Genomic DNA, 9,196 nt, shown 5'->3' on the forward strand with positions numbered 1-9,196 from the left:
ACAAGGAGTGGGGATGAGGGATGGGGTAACTGGGTGATGGACATTGGGGAGGGTATGTGTTGTAATGAGCACTGGGTATTATATAAGACTGATGAATCACAGACCTGTACCCCTGAAACAAATAATATATTTAAAAAAAAGACAAGAAATAACAAGTGTTGGCAAAGATGTGGATAAAAGGGTACCCTTGTGCACTGTTGGTGGGAAATGTAAATTGGTGCAACCACTGTGGAACATAGTATGAGGTTCCTCAAAAATTTAAAATAGAAATATACAATCCAGTAATTCCACTGCTGGGTATTTACCCAAAGAAAATGAAAACACTAATTTGAAATATGTGCACCCCTATGTTTATTGCAGCATTGTTCACAATAGCCAAGATATGGAAGCAATAAAAGTGTCCATAAATAGACAAATAGAAAATAGATAAAGAAGATGTGGTACACATATACAATGGAATATTACTCAGACATAAAAAAGGATGAAATCTTGCCATTTGCAACAACATGGATGGACCTAGAGGGTATGATGCTAAGTGAAATAAGTCAGACTGAGAAAGACAAATACCATATGATTTCACTCATATGTGGAATCTAAAAAACAAAACAAATGGAAAAACAACAAAAAACCAAAACAGACCCATAAATACAGAGAACAAACTGGTGACTGTTAGAAGAAAAGGGTGTTGGGGAATAGGTAAAATGAATGAAGGAGAATGGGAAACACAGGCTTCCAGTTATGAAATGAATAAGTCATGGGGAAGAAAGGTACAGCATAGGGAATATAGTCAATGATATTGTAATAGTGTTGTATGGGGACAGATGATAGCTACATTTGTAGTGAGCATGGCATAATGTATACAGTTGTCAAATCACTATGTTGTACACCTGAAACTAATGTAACACTGTGAATCAACTATACTTCAATAAAAGAAAAGAAGAAGAAAATAAAATGAATGAAGATTGAAAGGAAAAAAAACTTCCAAGGAAGATTATAGAGCAAGCACTGAGCAAGCTAAAGCCGTGAGGTAGTTTTCTCTTAGGAACTAAGAGAAGGTCATTGTATTTAGGACATAATGAATGAGAGAGTGAGTGGTGGTAAGTAAAACTGGTTAGTTGTTTAGGAGCTAAGTTACTCAGTGTTTGTAGGTCCCAGTAAGGAGTTTCAATTTTATTCTTGGTGAATTTGAAAACCATTGAAGGTTTACATTGTTATATATTAAAAATATCACCCTGGGTACTTTGTGTGTGGAATGGATTATTATGAGCTGATGGAAAAAGGGGAATAGAAACAGGAGACCAATTTGAAGGTTATCACAGTGAGCCAGATAAGAGATGAGCCTGTGTTAAAGTGTGACAGTGGATATGGAGAAAAGTAGATGGATTCAGAGATATTTGGGAGGTTGTATCACAAGGATTTTCTGATGGGTTAGAAGTATGTGCATGTATGTGTATGGACTGTGAGGAAAAGGATAGCAACAAAGATGACTCCAACTTTCTGATTTCAGCAAGTAATTAGTGTTGTTGTTTTCTGAGATGAGTAAGACTAGGAAATGAACAAGTTTGGGGGGAAATCAAAATTTTAGTGTTAACATCTCCTGTTGGAAATATCTGTGGACCATAAGATACGTTAAAATAAGGTATTTGATGTAAGTGCCTTGAACCTAGGAAAAATGTCTAGGCTGGAGATATTATTGAAAACTAGAGAGGGTGTAGATGGGGAAGAAAAGAAAACCCAGAATTTTCTTAAGGAATTCCAACATGATAGAGGCCTATCAGAGAAGGAGGAGCCAAAAACAGAGATAAAGTAGTAGAGAGTGAGATAGTAGAAAATCAGGTGTGTATGTGGTGGAAAATAACAGGAAAGTATTGTAAGAAGGAAAGAATGGCAAAATCTGTTGAATGCTGCTGAGAAGTTGAGTAAGATGAAGACAGAACAATGTATTGCTTTAAGCAACATAACAGCTTTCAGTTACCTTGCTAAAGGCATTCTCAGTGAAATGATGAGGATTAAAATCAGCTGGAAACAAGTTGAAGAGTAAAGAAAGAAAGAACATCTGGTTTAAAAGTTTCCACAAGTTTATTCTGTGATATAGCCTTCCTTCATCAAACAAATAGCAAAGATAAAAGGCAAAACTGAAACTTAAAAAAAAAAATAGCTAAGATTGACAGTAAAATAAATATCCTTATGAATAGAAATGGAATAGAGACACAAAGTAGAAAGTGAAGCTAAATTCACAAAGACCTATGAGAGCCTGAGCTCTTACAAGAAAATGCAAAAATGAAGTCCTGCAAATAAGAAATGGGTACCATAGCCAGTCATACTACCTGTAGCCAAGAGCTGAAGGGAGGCCTCTCACACTGAAAAGATGCTAAGAAGCCTATTGTTGACATTCAACCTGGGGGTACTGCTTTATAAGAAACTGTGGGTCTAGGGAGGGAAAAGAAACACAGGAAGTGAACTAAGCTCTCCACTGATATATTTATGGGATTTGAAATGTCTTCAATATCACCACAAGACTGGGAATTTCTAAAAATGATTATAAGAGTGGCTCTGCTTTGAGGGTCTGGTGGACATGTGGAGGCAAGAGAGAGAGGAATATATAAAGGGAAAAACATAAATAACCACTCACTCAAAATGACTGTGTAAACAGAAATCACGAATCATATGAAATAAGCTAATGAAATCAATTGTATTAAATATTAGGAATAAAACAATAAATTGTATTGGTTGCATGCTCAAAGAGGTAAATATAGCCATATCAATTGAAAAAGAAAAAGGAATTGAAAATCAAAAGTTAGAAATGAAACTAGAATAGGTAGTAATGAAAAATAGAAATATTGATAATAAAGAATACAATCAAGACAGAAATATTGATAATAAAGAATACAATCACAAAGAATACTAACTAGGTGGGTTAAACTGTGGACTGGATACAGTGACTTGGAAGAGAATACTGAGGTATTCATTCATAATGCAGGAGGAAAAAATACAAGAAATGTAGTTAAAAGACATGTGCATTTGATTGAGAGATTTCAAAATATGTGTAAGAGAATTTCAGAAAAAATAAAGTGGAAAGTAGTATTTGAAAAGATAATAATAAAAATTTTCCCAGAATTGAAGAAAGATATAAATTCTCAAGTGTCCTAAGCATCATAATTTAAGATGAATTTGATACCTAGAAGTACTGCAGTGAAACAGAAGACCATCAAGTGAAGTCTTAAAAGCTAACAGAAAGAAAATATTGATTACTTACAAAGACTGTAATTACTTAAGACTGACTATAGACCTCTCATCACAGCAACACATTGAAATAACTTTCAATGAAGAATTCCATACTCAGCTAAACTAATATGCAAGCATGAAGGCAAAATAAAGACATTTTAAGATATCCAACTCAATATCACTTAAAATGACATACTGAAACAAAACCACTTATAAAAGATGAATATTGGGGCATGTGAGTGGTGCAGTCAGTTGGGCCAACCTTTGGTTTTGGCTCAGGTCATGATCACATGGTTGTGGGATCAAGCCCCACGACCAGCTCCGAGCTCAGTACAGAGTCTGCTTGAGATTTTCTCTCCTTCTCCCTCTGCCTCTGCCCCTCCTGCTCATGCTCTCTCTAAAATAAATAAATGAATCTTTTTTAAAAAGGTGAATATTAACTCATGGATGAAAAGTATAGCTAATGAATACTAACTAAAATAAAGCTTATGAAGTAATATGCCCATCAGAAAAAGTAGAATGCAAGGAAAGAAACACTAAGAGAAGATACACTATTTATATGAAAAGGAAGAATCAATCTTATATATCTTTATGACCTTAGATTTGGTAATGGCTTTTTAGATACACCAAAGGCACAAGCGACAAAAGTAAAAAAAAAAAAAGAAAAAAGAAAAAAGAAAGATAAACTTCATCAGAATTTAAAACTCCTGTGCATCAAAGGGCATTATAAAGAAGGTAAAAAGACAACATATACAGTTGGAGAAAATATTTGCAAATCATGTATCAGATAAGAATCTAGTATCCAGAATATAGAAGGAAACTTTATAATGCAATGACAAAAAGTAAAACAACTCCAATTTTAAAACGGCCAAACAGCTTGAATAGACATTTTTCTAAACAAGATATATAAATGTCCAATAAGCACATTAAAAGATGCCTAACATCATTAGACATTAGAGAAATGCAAGTCAAAACTCAAATGAGATTCTATTTCACACCCCTACAATGGCCATAACTAAAAAATGGAAAAAAACAAGTGTTGGTGAAGATGTGAAGCAATTGGAACACTTACACATTGCTGATGGGAATGTGAAATGGTTCTTAGCCACCGTGGAAATCATTTTGACAGTTCTTCCAGCAGTTAAACATAGAGCTATGATCTGACCCATGAATTCCATTTCCAGATGTATACACAAAAGACTTGAAAACAGGTATTCAAACAAAAACTTGTACATGAATGTACAAAGCATCATTAGTCACAATAGTCAAAATGTGGAAATAACCCAAATGTTCATTAGTGGATGAATGGATAAACTAAGTTGGGTATATGCATGCAAAGGACAATTTTTCGGTCATAAAAAGGATTGGATAGAGAAGATGTGGTATGTACATACAATGGAATATTACTCAGCCATCAAAAAAAAATTAAATCTTGTGATTTGCAATGACATGGATGAATTAGAAAGTATTATGCTAAGCGAAATAAGTCAGAGAAAGACAAATACCATATGATTCCCCTCATATGTGAAATTTAAGAAACAAAACAAATGAGCAAAGGGGAAAAAAGAGAGAGAAAGAGTGGTAAACTAAGAAACAGACTCTTAACTACAGAGAACAAACTGATAGCTACCAGAGGGGAGGTGGGTGGGAGGAATGGAGGAAATAGGTGATGGGGATTAAGGAGGCCATTTGTCCTGATGAGTGCTGTGTGTTGTATGGAAGTGTTGAATTACTATATTGTACACCTGAAACTAATATTACACTGTATGTTAATTAACTGGAATTTAAATAAAAGCTTAAAAAAAAGAAAAGAAATAAAGAGTATTTAGAGGACCCCCAAAAGAAAGTACACTATGTATTAATGTGTCCTTCAAGTAACATGTTTCATTAAGATACAAGTGTTTGTAAAGTTATCTGTAGAAGGGTATGTGAATGGTCATATGCTTAATTCATTGGAACTAAACTGTGTATAATGTTCCTTCAACTAACATCTCTCATTAAAATGTTAAGTGTAGGTCCAAAAAAAAAAGGATTGAAGTACTGGTACATGTTACCATATGGATGAACCTCTAAAAGTTTATGCTAAATGAAAGAAGCCAGACACAAAAGACCACATGTTGTATGATTCCATTTATATGAAACATTCAGAATATGTAAATTCATAGATTCAGAAAACAGACTAGTGTTTGCCAGTGACTTGGGGGAGAAGAGTGACTGCTTAAGAGGTTTCCTTTGGGTGATGAAAATGTTTTGGAACTAGATAGTGGTGATAATTGTATAATATTGAAATGCATTATACACTACTGAATTGTACACTTTAAAATGATTAATTTTATATTATGGAATTTTATCTCATTACCAAAAAAAAATCAGAGAGAACTTCCAGGAGAAGTTGACAAACCCACAATCAAAGTAGGATATTTTAATAATATTTTTACCCTAAAACTGATAGGTCAAGGACCAAAATATTAATAAGGATATGGAATATTTGAACAATAAAATTAGATTTGAATTAATGAATATTTATAGAATCATTTGCCTGACAAAGGCAGGATATGTATTTTTTACAAGTACATATCTTATAAAGATCAGTGACTTATTAGGTCACAAGGGAATTCCCAACTAATTTCCAAAATCAATATGAAGTCCACCTTCTCTGAAAAAAATAGAATGATAGTTGTTACTAACTATAAAAAGACAGTTAAAAACTCCATATGTTTGGAAACTCAAAACTGTACTCCATATAACCTAAGTGTTAGAAGAAAACACTTGGAGATGACATAATATTGGGAAACAAATGATATTGAAAGTACTACCTACCAAAATCTGTGGGTTTCAGATAAAGAGGCACCTAGAGGTGTATTTACAACTTTTGAGGTATTTATTTAAAAAAAATAAAGGGGGTTGCCTGGATGGCTCAGTTGGTTGATCGGCCAACTCTTGGTATCCGCTCAGGTCATGATCTCCAGATCCTGGGATCAAGCCCGGCTTCAGGTTCCATGCTCAGTGGGGAGTCTGCTTGAGGATTCACTCTCTCCCTCTGCCCCTCCCCCAGCTTGTGTTCTCTCTCTCTCAATCTCTAAAATAAATAAATCTTTAAAAAGAAATAAAGGATGAAAATAAACAAGTTTTTAAAGATATCATTCCTTCATTTATTTCTTTATATATCCTTAATATATTTATTTTGAAAGATTCTTTCAGATTATTCTATTAGTTCTATTTATTCTGTAGTGAATAAATATTTTTGTGTGTGTGAAGAGGCCTCAATCATCTTCATGAATTTAAAAATTCTGGATTGCGGTCTCTCTTTCATGGCTCATTCTCTATCTGTCTCTCTCTCTCTCACATACACATACACACACCCCATCTCCTCTGCTCACCTCTCTTTATTTACAAATTTTCCAATTGCTTTAATCTGCTTTTATGGACTCCAATCTAGAATCAGATCATATATTGATAGTACAGGGTCCCTGCCTTACAATGATATTGGGCAGATCACAGAGGAGAATCATAAAGTTATATGTGTATCTTTTTCATCCTTAAATACTTAACATTTAATAAATTACAGACCTAGGCATCAATCCACAGGAGTTTTTTTCAACTTGTATTAACAAGCAGGAAAGCCCCGACATGGCCCTCAGTTTTAAGCAGGGGGCTTATTTCCATCCAAATTTATGCTAAGACACTTATTCTAGGGTATTCAGAGGAGCCAAACAACTGTCTGATTTTGTTTGTTTGTTTTTGTTTTGTTTTGTTTTGTTTGAGAACAAGAAAGAGCACAGTTGCTCAAGGTAGGGGGAGGAGTGTGAGGGGAGGGGCAGAGGGGCTTGATCTCATGACCCTGAGATCATGACCTGAGCTGAAATGAAGAGTTGGACGCTTAACCAACTGAGTCCCCCAGGCACCCATACTGTCTCTTCTTTTGAACTCAAAGCCCAGAAATCCTGTAGCTTCAGTCTGACACCATTTGAATTTCTATTCCATTTATGGTCCACAGAAAGATTTATCTTATTTTTGAGATCAGCTATGTACTTGAATTTTTCTCTTTTTATACTCTAACTCATTGCTCTGGGCTCAACTAGAGAGGGAATGTTCAAAGTGTGGACTTTCCAGGGCTATCTTGATTGCAACACAATCCATTCTTACATATATAAAATACACAATAAATGAACAATGACAAAGAATCAGTTTGTCTCTTTGCAAGCAGGGAGACAGACAGGTAAAGCAACTATAAAAGCTCCACTATCATATCTCCATTCATATATGCAATATATATTTATTAAACCCTTACTATGCATCAAATACAGCATTAGATATTATAGGAAGCAGAGAAATATAACTGACATGACTCTGCCCTAAAAGAATTTACAGTTGAACAAAGGCTGAGACAGAAATAAATCTGTCACAATTTCTACCCTCTTGGTTACAAAGTTTATGGTTATTGTCCTAAGGTGGCCCAAGGAAGAAGGAACCTAATATATCTCCTTCATATCATTCAGCTGTTAAAAAGAAAAAAAAGTCCTCCTGGCAATTGTCCCTCTGAAGATTTGATCAGAAAAAAAGTAATTTCAATTATTTAAATACTATTTAGTTGTAAGAAGTAAGATTATCACAGCTTAAAGCATATTTTTGTCATGTGAAGGCAGAGATGACAGTTTCCAAATTCATTAAGTGTAAACAATTAGGACACATGTTGGGCACTTGTCTGAAGCCATCAACCAGTCTTTTGTTACTTGTAAACAGTAATTGAAACTTTGTAAAGTTTGAAAGATAAAAATAGCATGATTGTGACAGAGGAAACTAAGTGGAATCTGGGATCACAACGAAAGTTGTGAACTTCCTTATTTTTAAAACCCTTTTTGAGGCATCTGGCCCCTGCTCTTACAGCCATTGCAGTACATTGAGCTCCGTAGAGACAGCGCCGGGGCAAAGGAGAGCCAGACAGGCACTTGGCGATTCTGTGCCTCGCTGAGGAAAATAATTAAACACGGGCAAAGGAGATCCTAAGAAGCCGAGAGGCAAAATGTCATCATATGCATTCTTTGTGCAAACTTGCCGAGAGGAGCCCGAGAAGAAGCACCCAGATGCTTCAGTCAAGGTCTCAGAGTTTTATAAGAAGTGCTCAGAAGGGTGGAAGACCATGTCTGTTAAAGAGAAAGGAAAATTTGAAGACATGGCAAAGGCGGATAAGGCTTGTTATGAAAGAAAAATGAAAACTTATATCCCCCCCTAAAGGGGAAACAAAAAAGAAGTTCAAGGATCCCAATGCACTCAAGAGGCCTCCTTCGGCCTTTTTCTTGTTTTGTTCTGAGTATTGCCCAAAAATCAAAGGAGAACATCCCGGCCTATCCATTGGTGATGTTGTAAAGAAACTGGGAGAGATGTGGAATAACACTGTGGCAGATGACAAGCAGCCTTATGAAAAGAAGGCTGCTAAGCTGAAGGAAAAATATGAAAAAGATATTCCTGCATACCGAGCTAAAGGAAAGCCTGATACGGCAAAAAAGGGAGTTGTCAAGGCTGAAAAGAGCAAGAAAAAGAAGGAAGAGGAGGATGATGAGGAAGATGAAGAGGAGGAGGAGGAAGATGAAGAAGAAGAAGATGATGATGAATAAGTTGGTTCTAGCGCAGTTTTTTTTCTTGTCTATAAAGCATTTAACCCCCCTGTACACAACTCCCTCCTTTTAAAGGAAAAAATTGAAATGTAAAAAAAAATTTTTTTTGAGTTAGAAATGGCTTTACCATCTCATGTTTAAAAAACACAAACACCAGGGCTCCTGGGTGACTGAGTCAGTTCAGCGTCCGACTCTTGATTTTGGCTCAGGTCATGGTCTCAGGGTGGTGAAATTGAGCCCCACATCAGGCTCCACACTGGGTGTGGAGTCTGTTTAAGATTCTCTCTTGCCCCTCTCCCTCTGCCCCTCCCCCCCACCAAAAATAAAACCAAAACCACACATACCAATTACTGCAC

General features: G+C 35.5%; 1 pseudogene; it reads left to right on the forward strand.

Annotated features, from left to right (window-relative positions):
• The first annotated feature begins 8,206 nt into the window (after window positions 1-8,206).
• On the forward strand, window positions 8,207-8,840 carry LOC116623880 (annotated as a pseudogene).
• The last annotated feature ends 356 nt before the right edge of the window (window positions 8,841-9,196 follow it).

The sequence above is a fragment of the Phoca vitulina genome, unplaced genomic scaffold (assembly GCF_004348235.1).
Source record: "Phoca vitulina isolate PV1807 unplaced genomic scaffold, GSC_HSeal_1.0 scaffold62, whole genome shotgun sequence".
In the NCBI taxonomy this organism is placed as follows: Eukaryota; Metazoa; Chordata; class Mammalia; order Carnivora; family Phocidae; genus Phoca; species Phoca vitulina.